Genomic DNA, 26,637 nt, shown 5'->3' on the forward strand with positions numbered 1-26,637 from the left:
TTCTTCGTTTGATGGGTGTTATACTTAGGATAAAACCCAAATCAGGTTAATATTCCACTCCTTTCAGTCTTCTGTGATTTGCCCAGCACGCTGGCATGTGAATGGAGTGGCATTAGTCACTAATACCTGGCCCACATTTAGCAGCGACAGCTATGGAGTTTCCATAGCAACCATAGCATATGCACTGTGGTTACTATCAGAAGAGTAGGTATAGTGCCTTAAGTGTCCTTATTTATTACATGAAATGACAAAAAATGGTGGAAGGCGAAGGCTGATGAAGCCCATTTTATGGTAAAACGCGTTAGTGTACTACTGAATATTGTTTTTATCCTATGTTTACTTTTATTGTTTTGATAAATAAAGTACTTTTTTTAAACTTGGACCTTACTACTACTGCTTCCATATCCATATATCCTTGGTGGGGATACGTGCTTAGGATGAGAAATCTGAAATGGCTCTATTCCATGTAAATATGTTTTCCTTAATTTCTACACTTTTATATCACATTGTACACTATATATATTTGTATTCTCTTTTATATCTGCACAGAGAGCATTTGCACTACCTGTGATCCTAGAGTGGGGATCACACCACTCCACGCTTTACCCTAGGAACCATTGCTCCAACAGTAAATATAAACCTGTATACTTACCTCTGGAATTTTATATTATATACTACACTAGATTTTTTTTCTTGTACTCCTTTTATGCACATGGGACCTCTTACAAAGAATAACTATTGGACCTACAAGACTACATTATATCCTAAGGCAGGGTTAATACTGCCCAAATGCTGAAGTGGGAGCTGAATTTTAGCTCCTTAAAAGTGTAAGTGCAGATTGTATTTTTTTTATCACTAAAGAAGAGACTTACTACACTACCAGCCTTATCTCTCCTTTTTTGTTGTTTCATATAATCACTAAGAACACTATAGGCATTCCACCTACTCTTCTGATTTACCTGCAGTCTGTACATCCAGGTAAGAGAGACGCCGGACTTGGTTGTTGAGCTGCCAATTAGAATTCATCAGTAACTATTCAAGCACTAAATCCTTCTCTTCTTTTTCACTGTGGTTACTATGCTTGGGGAGAAAATGAAGGACCAACTGTGGGAAGATCATTTTGCTTTCCCTTCTCAGTCAAATCTTTAGTATAGAGTCCACACTAAAGATATGATTGAGAGGTGAGAGAAAACTATATATACATATAAATTTTTTTTCTATTAATCTATTCATTTGCTCACAAATCTGCAATGTATAGATTAAATTTGACGCTCTTTCAAAGGAGCATATGGTGGCATGTACCCATGCTCAAATACATTTTGATATTATATCTGCTTTCACTTAAAAAAATTTGTAAATATAAATATGAAAGAAAACAAATCAAGGTCAGAATCACTCAGACAAAACATCCCTCCTGGGTCACAGTTCTGGAATAGAGTAGACCAGGCTTCTATTCTAATTTAAGAGGTTATTAAGCCAAGATTCACAGAGTGATCCAACAGCCAACACATTCCAACAAATTAAATGGAATATTATGAGTGATACAGGTTTAAATAATTGTGGTTGCATTATTCCAAAGCCCATCAAAAAATACAAGTATACTTGAATGTAACCCATAAGACTAAGTGAAACTATGGAATAAATGCATGGATATAAACCAGAATATGTAATGCTATCATTAATACCCATGGTTACCATTCGATTTGTGACTTTTAAAATCAAATTAAGGATATCTAAGACATTGTGACAAGGGTTTCCCTTTCAAACCCAGATGTGTTTAAACATATGAGATACCAGCTGCTTCCTTTTATTTGAATCATGACTTTTCCACTCATAAACTTACCATGACTGACAAACTTTAGTTATGTGCAGTGGATGACTGTACTTTCTGTAGTTGCACACATCAATGACACAATAATTATTTTCTTCTGATTCTTTAACAGCTGTACTTATAAAGTGTTGAAGGCCCTGTTAAAAGACATGTATTACTTATTTATTCCCCTACTAAAATAACCTGTTAGTTAATAACCCACTTGTGATTTTCCTCTGCTAAGAAAGTTCAGTTTTACTTCTTTCCACAGGGTTTTATTCCTAAACAAATATTGACAAAAAAAGAGATAAAAGTATTATACATTAACAAAAACATATATAACAAGAGATTGTCAGATTATGTTTTGTTCTAGATGCGATTGCATTCCAAATTACAAGAGGATCTTCTTAAACAAGATGCATGCCGTCAGGGCCTCAATCTGGGCTCCACGCGGCACGCAGGCACAGCTCGCAAGAGTTACAGACACAGGAGCTGCTGGAAAGTTAAGATGGTTCTGGCTGACCCCCTTCTACATTGTACAGTGGCTGGCTCCCTCCACCATAATAACTGATCACCAGGGATGCAATCTCCCCCCTCCCTGGCTAGGTAAGAAGCAAGGAGGGAGAATAAAATAAAGTGTGTTTAAATAAATGTAAATACCACCCAAAATGCTCTTCTTCCCTCCCAAATGCAGCCTCTATTTTACACAATTATACACACTAAAACCACAACACAAACACACTGCATTCACCATAAACACACTACATCCACTACACAAACACACACTGCATTCACCATACACACACTAAAACTGGAACACAAACACACACTGTATTCACCACAAAAACAATACATCCACAACACAAACACACACTACATCCACTACACAAACATACACTGCATTCACAATACACACACTACATCCACTAAACAAACACACACTGCATTCACTACACAAACACACCTTGTATCTAAAACACACAAACACTACATCCACTGCACACACACATCCTTGTGGGTAGACTCAGAATGGGCCCTGTGGGCGGACTTGGGGACAGGCCCCGGGGGCCCAGACCTTGAACTGTGTCAGGGGCCCCAATATTTCTGATGGCAGCCCTGCATGCAGTTGTCTGGGTCTTAGGACCTAGAATTAAGGAGTTTACACGTAGTTATCCTATACCCCTAATGCACTTTACGTCTAATGTTCAATGGTGCTACTATTTCACAAAAAAATAAACAGGGACGAAAAAGAACAGGGTTCTCATTAAAATATATTCAGAAAAATATACATATAGAGTACTCTCAGAATATGAGATGGAGTCTACACACCGTACGTGTGTAATGCTGCCTGACTGAGACATATCCCTGTTATCTACATTCTCTGGCAATAATGGTTGCGCATCACTCATTTCTTTCAACTGATGTGTAAATAACTCCTCTGACAGATCAAGTGAAGCGGCTGTGGTGCTAGTGTTAGTGGTGGCGGCAGGCGGGCGAGTGGTAACTTGAGAGGTGCACGAAGCTAAGCTGGAGGAGGGTGGTGCGTCAAGGTTCCGAGCGGAAGCTGTAGAAGATTGGGTGTCCTGTGTTAGCCAGTTAACTATGTCCTCAGAACTTTTCAAGTTCAGGGTACGTGGCCTCTGAACACTGGGCATTATTCTAGGGCCAATGGGAATCACAGCACCACGACCACGACGGCCCCTGCAGGGTGGCCTGCCTCTGCCTGTCATTTTTTTTTCGATTAGTGGTACTATGCGTGCAAGCTACTCTGACAACAGATATGAGTGGCACTAGTGTGACACTGTGCCCTGGCAGGCCCTGAAACGCACACTCGTGAAGGAAACTGACTGCTATTAGATTACAGTCCAAAAAGTTTTGTTTTTTTAAAATGCAAGCTATTGGGACACCAGATATGAGTGAGGGGTGGCACTGGGCAGGCCTTGAAACGCACACTAGTGAAGGAAACTGACTGCTATTATATTACAGTCCAAAAAGTTTTTTTGTTTGTTAAATGCAAGCTATTGGGACACCACTGAGTGAGTGGTGGCACTGGGCAAGTGGGCACATTATATGCTGTGAGCCTGACACAAACGCTGGCAGACAACTGCTATTCAATCTATTACAGTCAAAATTGTATTTTTTTTTTTAAAAATGTACACTACTGTTACACCAGATATGAGTTGCACTGGTGTGACACTGTGCCCTGGCAGGCCCTGAAACGCACACTCGTGAAGGAAACTGACTGCTATTATATTACAGTCCAAAAAGTTTTTTTTTTTATTAAATGCAAGCTATTGGGACACCAGATATGAGTGAGTGGTGGCACTGGGCAGGCCCTGAAACGCACACTAGTGAAGGAAACTGACTGCTATTATATTACAGTCCAAAAAGTTTTTTTTTTTTAATGCAAGCTATTGTGATACCAGTGAGTGAGTAGTGGCACTGGGCAAGTGGGCACAGTATATGCTGTGAGCCTGACACACAGGCTGGCAGGCAGACAACTGCAATTACATTACACAGAACAAAAAAACAAAAAAGCAGACTGATGTTCTAGCCCTAAAAAGGGCTTTTTGGGGTGCTGTCCTTACAGCAGAGATCAGATGAGTCCTTCAGGACTGTAGTGGACACTGAATACACTAGCCTAGCTATCAATTTCCCTATCAAATCAGTAGCAGCTACACTGTCCCTACTCTCACTAGGAATGCAGCTTCACAATGAATGTAAAATGGATGCTGTCCAGGATGTGGGAGGGTCTGGGAGGGAGGGTCTGCTGCTGATTGGCTGGAATGTGTCTGCTGACTGTGAGGTACAGGCAGGGTCAAAGTTTACTCAATGATGACGAATAGGGGGCGGACCGAACAGCGCATGTGTTCGCCATCCGCCAGCGAACAGTTCGGGACATCACTACTCTTGTACTCCATTTAAATTGCTCCAGTTTGATAATGACTCCTTTACACATATTCTAATTTTAGAAAAGTCTGTTTTTCTAAAGTCTGAAACTTTTGCTTTTGTGTGGTGTGACTCAATCACTGTTCTTATATTAAATCACACTGACTGATGATCACTGGATCCTAAACTTTCACCTACAGTAATAACTGATACCAAATCTACATTGTAACGTAACCCAAACGGACTCTATGTTCGCCTCACTAACTTTTATTAGGATAGATTTTATGCTATCCTTCACATACAGGTCCACCCCTCCACCTTTCTTGCCTTCCCTGTCTTTTCTATATAAAGAGTACCCTTGTATTGCTATGTCCCAGTCACTTTTCTCATTATACCATGTCTCAGTAACAGCGGCTAAATCTACATTATCGGGTGACCATAGCTCTAAATCACGGGCCTGGCCTTCCGTGACCGTGGATTGCAGGGTGGCGCCCTCCAGGCCGCGTGTTGCTTGTGAGTGCAAGTGACTGCTGCATCTCGAGCTTTCCGCGGCGGCCCAGGCAACTCCCCCAGACTCTCAGCGCTCCTTATACTCGTCCGCTGGACGGGGTTACGGTCGGGCCTCCAGGAGGGTGAGTACGCTGCGGGTATGCCCGTGGAAGGCCTCAGGCCTGTCTAGGCAGTCTGGAGGGTGGGGGCTTGGTAGTAATCCACGAGACACTGTCTACCCAATGTGCAGTGGTTTTGTCAGCCCCCTCCTTCTCCATCTTTCCTTCCTTTGCCTATTCTCTCCCCTGGGTAGAGGGTTCCTCCTGGGAGTGGGCCTATAACAGATAGGGGGGTCGGGACAGGATGCTGGCCAGCATGTTCCTCCTGTGGTTCCTTTGTTACCGTCTGCTCTGGCATCGAGTGGTGAGTGCCCCCTCTTGAGGGATACGGGGATGGTTGGGGGCACGAGCGGTATGTGCGCTGGCGTGCTTCCAGGGCAGGATCTGAGTGTGTTTGTCTCTTCAATGCGGGGTTTGCTGGCATGGGGGGAGGGGCAGTACATCATCCCCGGTCCGCCCTCATCCATTATGGCCCCAGTGGTTCTAGAGGCGATGTTTTTTTTTGCCCATGCGTGAGGACTGCGGATTTGGGTACTACTAGCGCTGGGGAGATGGCACAGGCCCTCTGGCCCTACACCTGAAACCTGAGGTTTGGGAGAAAATCTGGAAGGGTGAATTTGTGGACATTTTCTCCCTGCTTCCGTTGGAGGACTTACTGCTAAGGAATGGGAGAAAGATGGGAGAAAGATAGGGAAAGGCTTTGTTTTCGTAAGATTCCAAAGACTTTGCTTACAGGATTCTGGCCTTTTCTATCCTGGCCAGTGTCATAGAGAAGAAGACCCCCGCTTAGTGCTTGGCCCTCTTCTGTTACCAGGATACAATTTGGAACGTGTGTCGGGCGTACGGAGGCCTTCGGTGATGGCGGCATGATAATCAGTTTTGTCAGTGGCTCGCCCGTGGTGGGGTGAGACCAGATGGATATTATGACCCGTCCGGGGGTGCACCAAGGGGGGTTATCGTCTTTTCACGGGGAGGCCGGCACAGCAGGGACAAAGCTGGTTCCCGTTGACTCGTTTTTTGTTGGCAGTTCAACGAGAACCAATGCAAGTGGGGTGCAAATTGTAAGTTCAAGCACAAATGCTAAGTCTGCAGGGAATCCCACCCTGCTTCTTGGTGCTTCAAGCATGGAAAGGCGGGGGAGAAGCCTGAAGCCTTGGCCACTGGATGCCGCTGGATGTCGCCGCGATGCTCCAGTGGTTAAATAGGTATCGGAATCGTGAGGAGGCGGTGCTGTTACTGGGGAGATTTCGGGATGGGTTTTGGATTCCCCACCGGAGTCAGGGGGCCTCTTCGGCATGTCAGAACCTTTACTCTGTCAGGAAGCATCCGGAGGTGGTGCGGGACAATCTCAGAAAGGAAATGGCGTTGGGGCATATGGCGGGCCCCTTTCAGGCGCCTCCGTTTCCGCACCTCCGGGTCGCACCCTTTGGGGTGGTTCCCAAATAGTAGGCTTGTAAGTTCCAGCTGATTCAACACCTACGCCCCTCCTGTGGATGCAGGATGAGGCTTGGCGTGTGTGGGTGATCGGGTATTCGTACATTTACTGAGCCCAGCAGAGGGCCATGGTCCGCCCCGGGGGATGTCAACTGGGTCTGTTCTTGGCAACGGGGAGGTGCGATGGTTTGGGGGCCGGGGTATGAGGTGTGTGCAGCTAGTTCCGGAGCTGGTCCAATTTCCAGTCTCCTGGGTGTTTCGGATGTTCTGATCATTGATCTTGAGTGCAACTATCTGGGTACCATCCCAGTGAAGGCATTCTTTTATTTAAGTTTGCAGGACTTGGCCAGTATTTATGTGCTGTTCCCCGACCTCTGTCTAGTGTGGACCGAACTCGGGTCCCGTAATTATAGGAGGTTTGCCAGGGATCAGAGGGCCATCGATCGGTGTTGGGTTAAGCTCAATATATGGGTCTCTAAGTTTGTGCTAGGAGTTGGGGGCTTTAGAGAGGCATCAGGTGTTTGACAGGGAATTAGCTATGTATTTTAGGGGCGATGGAGTTTACCTTAATGATGTGGGGTTGGATCTGTTTAACTTGGTGCTGCAAGAAGGGTTGGAACAGGCCATAGCTTTTCTGGGTGGTTGCCCAGCTGATTTTAGGGGGTAAAACAGTGGGTCTTGTGGCAGGTGGTTGTCCTTGCCAATCATGGATTAGCCTCGGTGAAGTTAAGGTATAATTTATTACGGACGTGCTCACTGAGCCAAAGGTCAGCTAGTGGTTAGGATGGTGTTGGTGGAAGGCAAGGTTTTGTGGCCATTGTTGGTTTGGAATAGCGGGGAGGGAAGGTGCCCAGGTGAGGTCCGAGGTTACAGATAATTGATTGGCAAGGACGGGTATGTTTATGAAACATTGTAAAGTTATTTTGTTAAATTATGTTGTTTGATGTTTAAATTATTAAAGAATATATATTTGATACAAAGTATTGGTTATATCGTTTGGTGAAATATTAAATAAAAAGCTGTGACCTACTTTCACCAACTATGTCTCATGTTGCATTATTGAGATGTAAAATGGGGATAGTAAAAGGGGCACTACACACAACTCCCCACTATGTCCGCACATGGAGTATCGTGAGGTGCATTGGTTCCTATACCTTTTCCCCGAGAGTGTCACACTATTTTAACTTCTAAAATATTTTTTTTCAGAAACAGCACAGTTTTCAGCAGTACTGTTGCAAGGGCATCATGATATCATCTATGCCACAGAACCAACTCAGTCAGAAAAGTTTTTGGTGCTTAGACTGCTCCTTTAAATATACTTGCCTTTAGGATGGTTAGTGTCCAAAGCTACAAGAGGAGGGTGAACCACTACAAATCTATACTGCAAATGCATCTACTACTAAAAATAATCACAAAGTTAGTTTGCTGCTTCTTACAAATAAAATATAGTTTGCTATCATGAATCAGTGCAGAAGAAAGTCTCTATTTATTGTTGTTTTTACACAATTTGATTGACATAAGCAATATATTTTGTGCATTAATCGTTTGGTCTCTCAAGTGATTTGAGTTGCATGAAGAAAAATAGCAATATTTATAAAATTAGCATTCACCTTCGCTTCATTTGTCAGTTCTTCAGATCTTGATACACAGTTCATAGCACCGTTTTAGTTCATGTCACACCAAACTGGCAACAGTTATTGTTCCACCATTGATGCTGTATGCTTGAAAACCCCAGTTTTGTGATAACTGAGGAGGATTGTTTATTTGAGTATCTATCTATCTAAAGCTAAAGACCCACCTCTTCCATTAGGCATTCAGTCCGCTCATCTGACCTTCAGAAACTCCTAACTTTTATGTCTTTAGATTTGTATATTTGTAAACTGCTTTGTGTCTCACAGGGAGAAAAGCAGTATAAAAATGGCAAATTATTACTATTATTGTCTGTCTGTCGATCTCTCTCTCTCTCTCTCTCTCTCTCTCGCTCTCTCTCTCTCTCTATGTATCTATCTGATATCTATGTTTGAGCATTTTTTCTCACTAAACTGTTGGACTTTGCCCAATTAATGTGCTGACACCAATATTCTATCAATAATATATTAAGGTTATTATTACTTACAGTGTCATCTAGTGGTCAATTTGTTTTTGTTAATATGTTTTCTTATTTATAAAAACAGATGTTTATGCTTTATGACCCCTAAACCTAAGAAGTAAAACTCCAGTTCAAGTATATTATATTTTTCAAGACACCTAGCCAGTTGCATGGCTGGCTGAATCTCATGAGAAATGTAGTCAGCAAAAACTGCAGTACTACTAAACAAAACAGTTCAGTTCAATATATATTATTATTATTATTATTATTATTATTTTTATGCTATTATTTATATAGCACCAACAAATTCCACAGCTCTTTACAGTGGGTGGATGAACAAACATGTAATTGTAACCAGACAAGTTGGACACACAGGAAAAGAGGGGTTTAGGGCCATGCTCAATGAGCTTGCATGCTAGAGGGAGTGGGTTAAAGTGACACAAAAAGGTAAGGATTGTAGTAGACTAATGGCATTTGCAAGAGAGGAATCAGTTGGGAGCTAATAACAGTTAAATTGATACGCTTTTATGAAGAAGTGGATTTTTAATGATTTTTTGTAGGAGTGGAGACTGGGTGAGCATCTAATGGAGGCGCATCAAAGGTGGGAGTACGGACAGAAGATAGACGTAAGTCTTCAGCAGAGCGTAAGGGCCTAGACGGGACATACTTGTGTATTAGAGAGGATAGGTAGGTGGGAGCAGAATTATGTAGAGATTTGAAAGCACGAACCAGAATTTTAAATTGAGCTCTATATCTTAGAGGAAGTCAATGTAGGGACTGACAGAAGGGTGAGACGTGGGAGGTGCGGGCGGACAGGAAAATTAATCTTGCATTCATTATGGACTGTAATGGCACAAGCTGGGAGCACGTAAGACCACTGAGAAGCGGACTACAGTAGTCAAGGTGAGAAAGGACAGTGGAATGGACCAGCACCTCAGTTGCTTCTGGTGTTAAGTAGGGTCGGATGCATGCAATGTTTTTGAGATGGAAATGACAGGATTTGGCAATAGACTGAACATGAAGCTTGAAGGAGAGGTCGGAGACAAAGAGAACACCTAGGCAGCCAGCCTGCGTGGTGGAGCTGATGGTAGCACCGTTGACTTGGAGGGAGACAGACACAGGAGTAGCAACACTTGAGGGAGGAAAGACCAGAATTTTAGTTTTGGACAAGTTGAGTTTAAGGAAGTTGGTAGCCATCCAGTTTGAAATAGCAGAGAGCAGTCAGAGACACTAGTCAAGAGGGATGGGGAGAGATCAGGAGAGGACAGATAGATTTGCATGTCATCCGCATAGAAATGATATTGGAAGCCAAAGGAGCTTATGAGTTTACCAAGGGAGGCAGTATAGATGGAGAACAGTAGGGGACCAATGACTGAACCTTGGGGGACACCAACAGAGAGGGGTTGGGGAGAAGAAGCAGAACCAGAGAAAGAAACACTGAAAGAGTGCTGGGAGAGGTAGGAGGAGCACCAGGAGAGAGCAATATCTTGTAAACCGATATTGCGGAGGATGAGAAGAAGCTGTTGATGATCAACCGTGTCAAAAGCCGCAGGAAGGTCAAGGAGAATTAGGATAGAGTAGTGACCATGAGATTTTGCAGTGAGTAGATCCTTGGATACTTTGTTCAATGCCGTTTCCACAGAATGCTTAGCGCGGAAACCAGACTGAAGCGGGTCTAGCAGATAGTTGGACTTGAGGAAGTCTCTCAATCTCGCATACACAACTCTTTCAAGGATCTTGTATGCAAAAGGCCATAGCGAGAGAGGACGGTAGTTGGATGGGGAGTTATGGTCAAGGTTGGGCTTCTTTAGAATTGGTATTATAGTTGCATGTTAGACGGGAGATGGAAATATGCCAAAGGAGAGAGAGAGATTAAGAATTTTAGTGAGAGGTACAGAAAGAGAAGAAAGAGTACGGATGAGATACAAGGGAATTGGATCTGGGTGGTGGGTGGGAGGACTGGAGCAGAGCAGAAACCTCTTCCGCTGTAGGGGGTGCGAATGAACATAGAACAGCAGAGGGAGTGAGGTTAGGGGAAAAATTGTAAGGGGAATAAGAAAGATGAGAGATCTCTTTCCTGATTGTAGAGATCTTGTCAGTGAAGTGAGTTGCAAAGTCTGAGGCGGTCAAGTTAGTAGGTGGAGGAGGAACAATAGGGCGCAGAGTTAAATGTGTTATAGTCGTTTGGGTTCACAGGAGAGTGTGGTTATGAGGGTATTGAAGTAATTTACTTTTGCAGAGGAAAGAGCCAAGCTGTATGATCGCAGCATAAATTTATAGTGGAGAAAGTCAAACTCACAGTGAGACTTTCTCCAACAGCGTTCAGCAGTTCTGGAGCATTTTTGGAGGTATCGAGTCAGCTTGGTGTGCTAAGGTTGTTGCTGGGGGGCGCTTGCTGTGTTTAATTGTAGGAGGTGCTATGATATCTAGTTGAGAGGAGAGGGTGGAATTGTAGAAGGAGGTTGCAGAGCTTGGACAGGTGAGGTTTGAGATAGGTAAAAGGAGAGTTTGGAGATTAGTGGAGAAATACTCTAGGTCAAGACATTGGAGGTTTCTGTGAGATTGATGTTCAGACGGTGGTGTCAATTGGGTCTTAGGTATGCCGATCTCAAAAGTCAGCAGATGGTGGTCAGATAGAGGAAAAGGAATATTGGAGAGATTAGAGGCGGTACAGAGATTGGTGAAGGTGAGATCAAGAGTGTTTCCCGCTGTATGGGTTGCTAAATTGGACCATTGCATAAGGCCACAGGCGGAGGTTGCAGAGAGCAGACGAAAGGCATCAGTGTAGTTGGGGTTGTTGATTGGGATATTGAAATCCCCAAGTATAAGGGAAGGAGCGCTAGATGAGAGGAAGTGGGCATGCCAGGAAGAAAAGTGCTCAATGAATAGCCTAGGATGACCGGGGGGTGGTAGATGATAGCAATTCTTAAAGGAGTGGGATTAAATAGGCAGTGTGAAGTTCAAAAGAAGAAAAGTATAGGGCAGGGGGAGTTATGATTGATTGAACGATACATTGCGGAGAGAGAAGGATGCCTACACCACCTCCTTTACAGTTAAGTCTGGGAGTGTGAGAGAATTGTAGCAAACCAAAATATAAAGAGGCAGGAGTAGCGCTATCAGAGGGGTACAGCCAGGTCTCTGTAAGTGTAAGCATTGTGAGTGAGTTTGAGATAAAAAAAGTCATGTATGGTTGTTGATTTTAAATTACTGCAGACGGAGCGGGCGTTCCAGAGTGCACACTGAATGTTGGTAAGTGAGGGTAAAGGGCAGGGTATTGTGATGAGGTTTGTGGGGTTTCTGGTTTTCTTAGTGTGCATAGAGAAGGTGATGGGCCCGCGGACTGTATAAGGAGAAGCCCCCATGAGGTTTGATGGAGCGCAGTGGGTGGTAAGTATAGCGCTCGCGCTAGGGGTTAAATGCAGGTTAGGGTTAATTGCAAGACAGCTCGCGCTGGCAGTAAGGGCGGCAAGCTCGCGACAAGGGCATGAGCCCTGATTGGTAGATAGAAGCGCGAGGACAATAGTGGAGGGAAAAATAGGGGTATAAATTAAAGGGCGACAAAATTAATTGCCTCAGCTTGTGCCAGACAAATCCGAAGGTTGGCTATATATTAAAATATTTAAGCTGCTGTTCCTTACCTTTGGAGATGTCTGGCACAATTGAGGCATTATTAGAACAATTTAAAAAAAAGGCTTTAGGCTGCAGTGATGCTGCAGGCTTGCTTGGAGTCTGCCCCCAGCACCTCTGGTCTAATTGAAGTAGAGGAAGAAGATGGGGCTGAGCTACAGGAGGAGTCAGTAATGGAGGAGGGAGCAGGATACTCTCCTCAAAAAAACTAAAGGGCCGGTGCAAGAAAGAAAATCTGATGATAGCGACCCCTGCAGGATTCGTGAGGCAAGAACGAAGAGGTCCAGGGAAACCTTCTCACCATCTCCAATAAAGAGTAAGAAGAGGATGTGGAAACAAGGCAGAAAATACAAACAAAAGAAGAAGAATAAAGAGGCTGAGGACAGACCTAGGCTAATTGAAGAAAGTGAAGCGGCTCAGGATATCCCGGGTTGCAGTCATGAGCTGGGTGAGTTACAAACAAATGTGAATAATGCTGTTTTAGGGGGAAGTGGTGTCTTCACTTGAAAAACGTACAAAATTATTGCAGACACCTAAATTAGCGAGAGTATGGGAGCCTGATACAGAAGTGGTCACGGTTAATCCAAAAGTGACACATTCTGTGAGGGAAGAAGTTAGAGTAAAAGAGACATGTATGAAAAAAGCGTTAGGTTGTGAAAGCTCCCCTTTGGGTTTTCATTTAAGTAAGTCAATAAAAGATAGGATATGGAAAGGGGAGTATATTGATATTCTATCATTATTGCCCACAGCCAGAGAATTTACTAAACCCGACAGGGAAAAAGGGAATGAGGAGAGGAAAAAGTTTATTCCGAGGTCTTTAAATAATTGGCTGCAAGCTTTTTGTATTTATGCTAGCGTGTTAGGCGAAAAATATCCAGAATTGTGCTGTGGGCTATTTCAACATACAGAAGCTATTTTGGAAGCATATAAAAATTTTGGGGGTTTGCCATGGTTTTATTATGACGACAGAAACTAGCAGTGCATAGCAACCTTAAATGGGGTATGAAGGATGTCGGACTTTGGGTGAGCATGATGTTACCTCAGAGACAGCCTAATTTTGTTAATAAGCAGGTTACAAATGCTGCACAGAGAAAATGCTTTTGCTGGGCTTATAACGAATCCCAATGTAGATGGTTAAATAATTGTAGATTCCGGCATGAATGCGCTACCTGTTCAGGTGCGCATCCTAATTTTCGCTGCTATAAAAGAAATCAGCAAAATAGTGCATTTCCAAAAAGCACAGACCCCAGTGAAAGTGGTAAGGTTATTTATTGCCTTATCTCGCAATCTATCCAAACCGGGAGAAAGCCAAATTAATTAAGGAAGGTTTTGAAAATGGTTTTAGGTTACCTGTATATAGTTCTGTTGAATTTTGTATGGTTGAAAATTTAAAATCAGTTTTAGAGTTACCAAGTTTAGCCTGGGAAAAGATTTGCAGAGAGTTAGAGTTAGGGAGAGTTGAGGGCCCTTTCAATGTTCCTCCATTTAAATGTTTTCGGTTATTCCCTCTGGGTTTGGTACCAAAGAAAGAACCCGGGTCATATAGACTAATACATCACCTATCATATCCCAAGGGAGGATCTTTAAATGACACGATTTCCAGAGAAGAAAGTTCAGTGTCTTACTCAACTTTTGATAAGGCTTTAAATTTGGTAAGAAAATGTGGAAGGGGTGCATTGATGGCAAAAGGGGATATAGAATCTGCCTTTCGTCTCCTGCCAATTCATCCCGAATCCTTCAATTCGCTGGGTTTTCAGTTTAAGGGCCAGTATTTTTTCGATAAGTGCCTGCCTATGGGTTGTGCGCTGTCATGTTCTTATTTTGAGACCTTTGCGACTTTAATGGAATGGATTATTCGGTATGAATCAGGTCAGAAGCAAGTAATGCATTACCTGGATGACTTTTTATTTGTGGGCACTAAGGATAGTGACAACTGTAAGAACTTACTAGACACATTCAGAAGGGTGGCTGGTCATTTGGGAATTCCATTAGCAGAGGATAAAACGGTTTTACCCACGTTTTGCTTACAATTTCTGGGAATAATGATTGATTCAACAAAAATGGAATTTAGGTTACCAGAGGATAAGATACTGAAAATGAAGACGCTGATCCAGCAGGTAATGGACTGTGAGAAGGTGACATTAAAAGTTTTACAATCTCTGTTAGGTCTGTTAACATTCGCTTCACGGGTTATTCCAATGGGGAGAGCTTTCTCCAGGAAGTTGGGGATAGCAATGTCTAAGGTTAAGTCCCCATTTGCACACATTAGGGTAACAAAAGAATTGAAGCAAGACCTAAAAGTATGGAATAATTTTCTAACAGATTTTAATGGAAGATCAATGTGGCAACAAGAGTTTATAGATTTGGATAGTCTTGAGCTGTTTACGGATGCATCTGGTTCTATCGGTTTTGGCATATATTGGAATGGAAAGTGGTGTGCACAAGAATGGCCGGTTCTTTGGGCATGGGAAGGTTTAACTAAAAACTTGACATTGTTGGAATTGTTTCCAATTGTTGCCGCAATATATCTATTGGGAGGAGCATGGAGAAATAGGCGGCTGATCGTTACCTGCGACAATCTAAGTGTAGTAATGGTAATTAATTCCTTACAGTCCAGGTAATAGAGTTATCAATTTACTTAGACACTTAGTGTTAAGGTGTTTTCAGCTGAACATATGGATAAAAGCTAGACATATCCCAGGCAAAATCAATAGGCTGGCTGATGCTCTTTCACGATTGCAATTGCAGGAATTTCGAAAATTGGCACCAAGAGCAGCTGTGGAAGGAACCCAATTCCCGTCAGACCTCTGGGATTTGATTGGTGACAGTTAAGTGTTATGCTGATGAATTCGGTAGCTGCTTCTACGTGGTGTACATATGTCAGGGCATGGAATGAGTGGTTCAAATTTAATCAGTTAAACAATAAAGATCCGTTTGGAGAGGATAAGGAGAGTGCAATCCAATTTACATTGGTGTCAATGCAGAAGGGTTTCTCTAAGTCCAAGTTAGCGTCTAGTTTATCCGGGGTGGATTTCTTTAGGAAGCTGCGTGAGTGTAAACCAATCAAGCAGTATTTCATAGTTAATCAGTTAGTTCGAGGTTACAGAAGAGCCAGTAGAGTTAAGGATAACAGAAAACCAATATCGTTTACAGTGTTATCGCAGTTATTTGTAGTTTTGGTAGAAGTATGTTATTCTGAGTATGAGTTAGTTTTAATTAGATGTTCATTTATAATAGCTTTTTTTGCAGCGTTAAGAATTAGCGAGTTAGCGGCTAAGAGTAAGTTTTGTTTGTCAGGTTTACAATGGGAAGATATTATAGTTAGTGATAGGAAAATGATGGTATTCATTAGCAAATCTAAAACAGATCAGGAAGGCAAAGGAAGTTGGTTAACATTGCTGAAAATCCAAGGTTCAATTTTGTGTCCGGTTAAGGTGACCAAAAATTACTTGTCAATTAGACCAAGGGTTGAAGGCCCATTTTTCATGCATAGGGACACCATTCCTTTGACTAAGTTCCAATTTACAAGGTCTTTAAGTTATGCATAGACAAGTTAAATTTAGGTAAGGAGCGTTATTCATCTCATTCTTTTAGAATTGGAGCGGCAACAGAAGCAGCAAGATGTGGTGTAAGTGACAGAACGATTCAAAGGTTGGGGAGATGGGAGTCTAATAGATTTCAATTATACGTTAGGCCTCATCTGATATAAAAAAAAAAATGTACTCCATGTTATTAAAGTTTATGGATGTATATGAACATTGGCATATATGTTAATAATCTTCTTTTGATAGGTAATACGAAGCCGGCGATTGCCTGGGTAATTGGTCATTCGTTTATATTTTGGGCCCAGAAGAGGGCAAAAGAACGGTCATATGGTGAAAATCTCGGATTAAAAAGCAATGATGTTAAAGGGAAACTCCAGTGCCAGAAAAACGATACGTTTTTCTGGCACTGGAGGGTCCCTCTCCCTCCCACCCCCCAATCCCCGGTTACTGAAGGGGTGAAAACCCCTTCAGTGACTTACCTGGGACAGCGGCGATGTCCCTCGCCGTTGTCTCCGCCTCCGCGACACTCCTCCTTGTGATTACGTCGGCCGGTGGGTGAGACTAATCTCGCCCACCGGCCGAGGAGACCTAAAGTGCATACGCGGAAATGCCGCGCATTCGCATTACGTCTCGCCATAGGAAAGCATTGAAAAATAATTTCAATGCTTTCCTATGGGGTTTTGAGCGACGCTGGAGGTCCTCACACAGCGTGAGGACGTCCAGCGACACTCTAGCACAGGAAACCTGTGCTAGAAACTAGGAAGTGACCTCTAGTGGCTGTCTAGTAGACAGCCACTAGAGGTGGAGTTAACCCTGCGTCTGGGAATGCTACTGCCAAGGCCGGAGACGTGGGGCCAACACGGAGGCCGCTGGACCAGGCAAGTGCAGGGGGCTCTGCCAGGGGCCCCCTTGGCGTGCAAGGGGAGGGATGCTCGTTGCCCAGGGGTAGTGGGGTTAGTGGGGTGGGGGGGCGCAGGCCGGAACCTAAGGCAGCGCAGGGGGGGGGGAGGCGATCCATGGGAGGGGTTCAGGCTAGTGCTGGGATGGCGGGAGGGGCACGCGCAGCTAGGAGAAAGGGGTTGGGGTCTCCGGAGGGGTCTCTGGGGTTAGCTGGAGTAAAAGGGGGGTTCTCGGCCAGGAGTGGGAATAGGCCTGGGCCCGTGGGGCAGTTAGAGTCCTTGGGGGTGGGTGGGTCTGTTTATCAGGTGGGGGTCAGGAGGGGGGGTCGGGCTAGGGGAGGTCCTGCAGGTATGGGGGACAGTACTGGGGTCGGGGAGAGGTCTGTTCACTCTGGCGAGCGGTTGCCGGGGCGCAGTGGTAGGCGGGGGGGTCCAGTTCGGGGTCCAGCTGTACCAGTACTTCCCCGGTTAGAGCGCGCAGGCCCAAGGGGGCGGGGGGTAGGCCTAGGCGGGACAGGTCCACCTCAGGCGGCTCAGAGGGGGACGGGGTCAGGCCCTCCAGGCGTGGTCGGCAGAGGCGGAACTCACACCGGGATGGTAGGAGTCGTAGTCCCCGGGGCCGTCCGGGCCTCAGGAGCGCAGAGCGGGGGGGACACAGAGCGGGAGGCTTGGTCGGATAGCAGGCGCTCCCTGGGACGGGACGGGAGGGTAGCGGATGGTCGGTGCACCCTACCCAGGACTTCTTCTCCTCGTTACAGGTCTCGGAGCCGTTCTTCCTCTGTACTGGCTGGGCACCGGGTGGGCTCCCCGGTTGGCGAGACGTTCACGGATGTTCCACATCCAAGGCGGACAGCGATTGTCGATGCAGCACCGAGCGTTAGTCGGACGGGGGGCTTGGCCGGTGAGTCCTGTACATCATTGCAATCCACTACACTGGTTCACACTCTACAAGCACTTCTCCACTCACTGGAAGCAGGGGGGCAACAGGGGGTCGGTGTAGGTCAGGTGTGGGCTCAGGGGACAGGGGTCTCGGGTACGGTCTCAGCGGGGCCGGGCTCAAGCGGGGGGTCGGGGGTCTGGGGGGGCTGTCGACGTGGAGCCGGGCCCGGGTCCCAGTGCCGCGGGCAGTCTAGCGGATGCGACAAGCGAGCAGGCGGAGTTGGCTGGGGGGGGGTCCCTGATGCGGCCAGGCAGCACGCCTATGTGTCCTTTGCGGGCCCCCTAGGGGTACACCTCAAACAAGAGGTGAAGGAAAAGATATGGAAAGGCGAATTCTGTGAACTCTTTTCCCTCCTCCCTTTAGAGGAATTTATTGACCTCAAGGAGGAGGATAAGAAGGATGAGAAGAAAGAGGAGGAGGAGAAAAAGAAACGGTATCGTAAGATACCGAAGTCTTTCGGCAACTGGCTGCGGGCGTTCTGTGTGCTGGCCAGCGTCTTGGGGGAGAAATCTCCTGGCTTATGCTCCTCCCTGTTCTGTTATTTAGATGGAATTTGGGAGGCGTACCGCACCTATGGAGGGCTGGCGTGGTGGCGGTATGACGAGCAATTCCGCCAACGCCTGGCGGCCAATCCGGGTATGAGGTGGGACCAGATGGACTTACCTCTCTGGATGAAATTAATGATGGCACAGAAGGCACAGCCCTTTCAGCACACGGCTGGCGCAAAGGGGCAGTCCGCGTCGTCGGCCGCCACAGCAAAGGGCTTCTGCTGGCTCTTTAACGAGGGCCAGTGCAAGTGGGGGACCGCCTGTCGCTTTAAGCACAAGTGCTCGGGTTGCGGGGGCGCCCACGGGCTTAACCGATGTTTCCAGAAAGGAAGGTCGGGGACTGCCGGAGGTACTGCCGCGAGCGGAGGGGGGGGAGGGGCTTCCCCTGCCCCGGGGATTAACCCCGGTGAGGCTAGACGCGATGGAGCCGTGGCTAAGCCGCTACGGTAACAGGGCGGACACCGTGGTACTTCGGGCGGGTTTTGGGCAAGGGTTCTTTATCCCCTTACGGGATGAGGGGGGGTCACAGGGGCGGCGCAACCTTAAGTCGGTTGCGGAGTTCCCTGGGGTGGTACGGGAAAAGTTAGGGAAAGAAGTCTCGTTAGGTAGGATGGCGGGCCTGTTCTCGGCTCCAAAGTTGAGAGGCCTTAGAGTTTCCCCTCTCGGGGTGGTCCCAAAGAAGAAACCGGGGAAGTTTAGGCTCATTCACCACCTCTCCTACCCCGAGGGGGCGTTGGTGAATGATGGCATCGACAGGGAGTTGTGCTCGGTCTCGTACGCATCATTCGATCGGGCGGTAGAGCTGGTGAAAAGGGCCGGGCGCGGGGCTTTGATGGCGAAAGTGGATATCGAGGCAGCTTTTCGGCTGCTTCCAGTCCATCCGGCTTGTCATCACCTGCTGGGGTGTTTCTTTGAAGGGGCGTACTTTGTGGACTTGTGCCTCCCGATGGGCTGTTCCATCTCCTGCTCGTACTTCGAGAAGTTCAGTACTTTTCTTGAATGGGTGGTGCGGACAGAGGCGGGGAACGGTGCGGTGGTGCACTATCTGGACGACTTCTTTTGCGTGGGGCCGGCGGGCTCCCCGGCCTGCCTGCACCTGCTAAGAACTGTCGAATGGGTGGACTTTGGGGTCCCGCTGGCGGCGGATAAAACTGAGGGCCCAGAGGTGTGCCTTAGTTTCCTGGGACTGGAGATAGACTCGGTGAAGGGTGAGTGTCAGCTGCAGCCAGCGAAGTTGCAGGGTCTGAAAAGGGCGGTGGCAGCGGTGGCTCGGGTGCGCAAAGTCACCCTGCGGCAACTGCAGTCCCTGATCGGGATGCTCAATTTCACTTGCCGGGTGATCCCCATGGGGAGGGTCTTTAGCCGCAGCCTGTCGGCGGCTACGGCGGGGGTGCGCTCCCCACGCCATTTCATCCGGGTGTCGTCCTCCATGAGGGCCGACCTGGCCGTATGGGATACTTTCTTGCGGGATTTCAATGGTACAGTGTTCTTCAGGCAGGAGGGGGTGTCGGCGGTTGAGCTGGAGCTGTTCACTGACGCGTCGGGCAGTGTGGGCTTCGGGGCCTACTTCGGTGGGAGATGGTGCGCGGAAAGGTGGCCGGAAGCATGGGGGTCGAGCGCCCTCATGCGGAACATGGCTTTCCTGGAACTGTTCCCGCTAGTAGTTGCGTAAGCTCTGTGGGGTGAGGATCTGCGGAACCGAAAGGTGGTCTTTTTCTCGTACAACATGGCTGTAGTGCATCCGGTAAATAATCAGTCGGCAGCGTCAAAACCGGTGGTCAGGCTACTGCGGCGCTTTGTCTTAATGTGCATGTCCCTGAATGTAGTCTTTCGCGCGTGCCATGTGCACTTGAACGAAGTGACTGACGCTCTCTCTCGTTTACAGTGGTCTCGGTTCCGGACGGTGGCACTGGAAGCGTTGGAGGCGGGTCAGGAGTGCCCGGACGAGATTTGGCAACTGGGAGCATCCTGCTTGGGGGACTTGTGAAGGATTCCCTGGCACCGGCCACGTGGGCCGCTTACAGTAAGGTCTGGGGTTCGTGGGAGCGGTCGTGGGCTGGGCTGACCGGCGTGCCGGAGGGGGATGCGCTCCGGGATGCGTTCCTGTGGTACACCTGTCAGTTGCTGGCGAAAGGGGCTTCCCCGTCACTGGTTGACAGGTCCATGGCGGCGCTGGCCTTCTGGTTCAACCTGCACGGGAAGGAGGACCTTACTAAAACCTTCGTCGTGCGGCAGGCACTTAAGGGCTATCGGAAGGGGCGTAGGTTCCCGGACACGAGGCGCCCGGTATCGGTACGGGTGTTGGGCGACCTGTTGGGGGGGCTACCGGACATTTGCTTCGACGGGTTTGAGTTGTCCCTGTTCCGGGCGGCGTTTCTGCTGGCCTTCTTCGGGGCGTTCAGGATTGGTGAGCTGGTAAGTGCCAATCGGGCGTCGTCCGGAGGCCTACAGGCTTCGGGGGTCCGGATTCGGAAGGGACAATTGGTGGTTCACCTGGCCACATCCAAGACGGACGTCCTAGGGGCGGGCCGCGATGTGACGCTACGGGCCCTGCCGGGCTCCCCTCTGTGCCCGGTGGCATCAGTGGAGGAATACTTGGCCAAGAGGCCGGCGGTTGGGGGATCACTGCTGGTGCATGCTGACGGGTCATCCCTTTCCCGTTTTCAGTTCACTAGGGTCTTTCGGTCCGGCCTGAAACGGTTGGGGCTCCGGGCGGATAGATTTGGTACACACTCCTTTCACATTGGGGCGGCCACGGAGGCCGCACGGTTGGGGCTGGGGGACGACACAGTAATGCGGATTGGGAGATGGGAGTCTAAGAGGTTCCGGTCATATGTGCGGCTGGGTTTGTTGGATTGTAAGGGCGGGCCGCTTTGGGGATCCCTTTGGGGGCTATTGTGGGGGGTGTTTTTTCAAATGCTGTTTTCTCTTTCTTCCCCAGGCCGTGTGGCATGGATCGTGGGCCATTCCTTTGTCTTCTGGGCTGAAAGGAGGGCCGCAGCTCGAGCTCAAGGCCAGCAGCTGGGCTTCGCAATGGACCAGTTGGCGGTGAAATGGTTTGGGTACAGGGGTTTTCGCTGGGGGGAAGTCTGCGGGAAACTGTTCCGGTTGGTGGCGGGTGGGCATAGGCCCGACCTGCTCGTCCTCCACGCGGGGGGCAATGATTTGGGCCTCACGCCGCAACGGCGGTTGGTGAAGTGGATGAAGCAGGACCTCAACAAACTGGGGGACCTGCTTCCGGGGGTGATGTTAGTATGGTCTGAAATTATCCCGAGGCAGCGTTGGAGGCACGCTAGGGACTCGGTGGCCATCGAGAGGTGCCAGAAGAAAGTGAATAGCTTGATGGCAAGCTTTGTGAGGAAGCTGGGGGAAGTGGTAGTGCGACACAGTGAGTTGGAGGGTGCGCTGCCAGGGTACTACCGCTCGGACGGTGTTCACCTTTCAGCAGTAGGATGGGACCTGCTGAACCTCGGGTGGCAGGACGGAATGCACAAGGCGCTATTTCTTCGGGGTGGCGGAGCTCAGACAGCTTAAGGGGTCAAGGTCTGAGCTTGTGGCGGGATAGGGAGCCGAAGGAGAATGAATAGGCTCCCTAGGATGAACGAACAGAAGCGGAAAACTGTGGTCCTTGGTGGTTGGTAGGTTTCGAGTCCTGTCGGTGGCTCAGAACCTGGTGGGGTAGGGGTATCCGGGTATACCCCTGCCATGGTTAAATTGTGTTTGGCACTTTAAGTTGGTATGTTGGAATAATGTTGGTATATGTTATATGTATGTGTTATTATATGGGGGTCATTGCCTTTGTTATATTAACAGAAGGATTCGGATGCGAGGGCGGAGCATGGGGGAAATGACCCAGGTTTATTTGTTAAGTTATTTATGTGATTATTATTATTATTATTATTATTGTTATTATTAAGTTATAAGTAATATGGTTATTATGATTATTCAAGATTGTTTAATAAAGCTGTGGACAATTTTTCCCATATACACTAGTGTCAGTGCGTTATTGGGGAAGGTATGTGGGAGGGTTGTCCTGGTATCCGACTGCCCATATGGCGACTATACACCGGTCATGATTTGAGCATTTTAACACTTCCTCCTTTGTGATCATACAGCTCCATTCATATATGCCTTTACGTCTCACACACAGTGCCTCAGGACAGTGGAGGCCTCACACTGATTATACATTACTGCAGTGTATTCAAACTTCTCCACAGTACTTTAGAAGCACCAGTCTTAAACAATGCAGAATGCTTGGAGTGGAAATGGAGGCTGCATTAGGGAAAGTAGGGTTCTGTCAACTCCACCCCCTGGTGCTTGTGGCCTATGACAGCCCAATAGGCAGGCATGTATTTTAAGGCAAGACATTTATTGTCTGAAAATAATTAACTAAGAACAACAGATTGCTGTCAGAGAGACAATGAGGGTGATTCATACAACTTATTATAGGTCTTAATCAGATTTTTCAGCAACCCAACATAAAACTTGCTTATGTTTTTTTTCTACTCTCCTTAGCAGCAGTAGAGGCACATAATAAAGATGGAGTGGCGGGAAACTGCAGTACTAATAACTAAAATGACATAAACAACATGTTTGGGCAAACAGACACATCTAAAATGTAAGTTTGCGCAAAAAAATTAAAACCGCCAAAGAAAAAAAAAAATATCGTTTAATTAACTAATCTATTTTAATTGCAAAACAAACTGGTGAGTCTCTGCCTGTATGGATAAGCCTGCACTACTATTGGGCAAATAATATATATTTCAGAAGACTGGTTGCATGGTGGCTGTAGCAGTAGAACTCGCTTAGCTCTAACCTTTCTATTGTGCCCACTTGATGACCATGATTCTCGGCTTGATTATGATATTATGATATTGAAGACTGATGCTCCATTTTTTGATGTTGATGCAGTTATGCTAAAATACTACTTGCTAGCTGACAGCAATCAGCAGCATCACCAAAGAATCTTTAAAATTGAGTAAAATCATTCCACAGGAAACAATAGATACTGTATTTTATGGACTGGAAAATTCATGTACCTAAGTTCGTTCAGGGGATTAGCCTTGTGTGTAATGTCTTTGTCCCCTAAACCAGCTCCTTATATTTGACTTTGACCTGCTCCTCACGTTAAGCATGGCCACTCTAAGGTCTGGTAAAACGCACTTTATCTTTTCTGTATTGCCTCTTGTTTGAGTGCTGGGATAGTACCTTTACATCTATTGGTCCTGGTGGGGAAAATTATGATGGGCCTAATTATAGAATCCTATCAGCAGAAAGCAGTAAAGCAATCATTTCTTTCAAGTGTCATATATCTGGTAGATGTGGAGCTGGAGGGAAACTCACAGAATGCATTTATAAGAGTACACATACCCTATACTAATCTCTTACTTTTCTCTCTCAACCAAATCCATACCTCCCAACATTGGCGGCCTGTGAACTGGGATGCTGGTGGAAGGGGTAGAAGGTTGGCCAGTGATGGCAAAAGGGGTCCAAAGGGGCAGACCTGCCTGGAAAGGAGGCAGTGATTGCAAACAAAGGAGGGATCCACACTCTCATCACTTGTAGACCTCAGTGCACTGTACCTAGGGCAGGCAAACCCCTATTCCAGAAGGGTTTTTTTTGTGTTTAATTTCGTTTTTATTGCGTTTTCAAGATAGGTAATCAAAACAAGGTGTACAGAAGAGACAAGGGTATGTAAATTGGTTTAACATAGTGGGGTTCCACATAATTATACATAGTCATTAAAACAAACAATATCGTCTGCGTAACCCTGTCGGACAGTTGTCGCATTCGGAAGTTATGATGATGTGTGGGGGAGGGGGGGAGAAAACCGAGGTAAGGGGGGTAGGTGTAGGGATAGGTGGTAGGATGGTGAGGTATCCTGGTGCTACTACTCTGCGATATTGTTTAGATTTCTCCAGCTATTGCAGTAAAACCTATTCTATATCTGTTTACGGCACACTAAGTACTCTAGTCGCTAGTGGTCATGGGTGGTGTCCCTGCGAGGGGGGTCTTCCAATAATTGAGCCACGGTTCCCAGGTTTTGGAGTATTTGTCCCTCTTGCCCTGGGTTGACCAATGTATCTCCTGCAGTTCTCTGGTCTTTTCTACCCGTTGAACCCACTGTTCCCTTGAGGGCACATTGGTTTGTCGCCAGTGTATAGGGATCAGGGCATTGGCCTCCCCTAGGAGAATGTTTAGAAGTTGTTGTTTATACGGGTCTGTCAGGGACCGGGGCCACCCTAATAGTATTTGGGAGGGAGATAATTGTGTTCTCAGGGGAATTAGTTTCTTAATGGCGGTAAGGATCTGGGTCCAGAACGGGACTATGTTCCTGCATCCCCACCATATATGTTCCATGTCCCCTTGTGCTGCCTCACATCTCCAGCATTGGTCGCTAATTGTGGGTCAGTAGGTATGGAGTAAAGCCGGTGTTCTGTACCATCTAGTGACCCTTTTATAAAAGGTCTCTTTATGGGCTATGCTTAGTGGGGCTTTCATCCCTGAGCTCATAATGTGTGTCCAGTCAGTAGTTGTCATGTGTATGTGAAGTTCCCTCATCCATTTGAATTGAAATTAGTGTTTAGGTGGGTCTCCAGTTTCAGTTTGGAGGAGGCGGTATATGGCTGAGAGGGGTAATTTAATTTTGCTTCCCTGTGTACATAAAAGTTCAAATGGTGTCTTGTCTCCTTTTTTCCATTTCGGGAGAACTGAGCGGGTCAGGAAATGGGTCAGCTGAGCTCTGGCCATAGCCCCCAGCAGTGTCTGTTGGCAGTCAGGCTTAGGATAGGTCCTTAATTTAGGTGGGTTGTCCAGTGTCATGACTGCTGCCACGTCTGGGCAGGTATTTCCAGTGACTCGGGCTAGCGTGGTGCTGCCATGGCCGTTTTGTAAATCTGGGTTATTTGCTAGAGGGAAGAACGGAACAGTCCCGGGGACAATCCCTCTCTGTGTCTCCTCCAAGTCCGGAGTGTGTTGTGGATAAGTGGATGGCGTGTAGGGGAGAGTTTTGTGAGCTGGCACGTTTTCCAGGGTAGGGTATGGAGAGGCATTGTCGCAAAGCTCTGTTCTAGCTTGTACCAGGCTTTGGGTTTGTCTACATTTGTCCATTCCTTAACTCGCGTGAGCAGGACTGCTACACAGTATTTGTACAGGTGGGGCAATCCCAACCCACCCATCTGGAGTTTGCTAGTCTCGCAGGTTTGTGACCCCATGTGTATTTCTTAAGTACGGATCGCATGCACCTGAAAAATTCACCCGGGAGGGGAATAGGCAGGGCCTGGAACATGTACAGGACTTTTGGTAAGATCATCATTTTTATTATGTTAACACGTCCCATTAATGAGAAGTGGGGTAGGTCCCATTTTTTAAGGTCTCGGTCTACAGTTTCTATAAGAGTTGGGAAGTTCTGCGTGTATAAGCCTTTGATCAATGGGGTTAGGCGGATTCCTAGGTATGTCAGACCTTTTTGTGACCAGGCGAAATTGTGGGATTCTCGGATCTGGTTCTGCAATGTCGGTGGTGTAGAGATCCCAAGGATCTCGCATTTTTCAGTGTTGATTTTAAAATTTGATAGTGCTCCGAACGTCTCTATTTCTGTCTGCACTGGAGTGAGTGATTGGAGGGAGTCCGTGATGGAGAAAAGCACCTCATCCACGAATGCAGAGACCTTCACCTCCCCCCCCGGAAAGCGGCATCCCCTGATTTTGGAATTGTTGCGGACTGCTGTCAGGAATGGTTCTATCACCAGGACAAATAGGAGGGGTGAGAGTGGGCATCCCTGGCGGGTGCCATTACTTATTTGGAAGGGTACCGATTGTTGTCCATTTACCCTGACAGAGGCTGTAGGCCCTCTATATAGTGTTTGTATCCAGTTTCTCAGCCTTGGTCCAAGTCCCAGGTGTTTCAGGACTCCGAATAGGTACGTCCAGTCTACCCTATCGAAGGCTTTTTCTGCGTCTATGCCTAGTAGTACTGTTGGGGTGTTAGTAGTGTTTTCTCCATGTATGATACTCATTATTCTTGAGGTGTTGTCCCTGGCCTCGCGGCCAGCTACAAAACCTGCCTGATCAGGGTGGATCAGGGTCGGCACTAGGGGTTTGATACGGTTAGCGATTAGTTTGGCTATCAATTTGAGGTCTAGGTTGATGAGGAAAATGGGTCTGTAACTGCCGCATGCTTCAGGATTCTTCACAGGTTTGGGAATAATGGAGATGGATGCGCGCAGCATTGGGGAGGGAAGAGAGGC

This window comes from Pelobates fuscus, chromosome 5 (genome assembly GCF_036172605.1).
Source record: "Pelobates fuscus isolate aPelFus1 chromosome 5, aPelFus1.pri, whole genome shotgun sequence".
NCBI classification, from domain to species: Eukaryota; Metazoa; Chordata; class Amphibia; order Anura; family Pelobatidae; genus Pelobates; species Pelobates fuscus.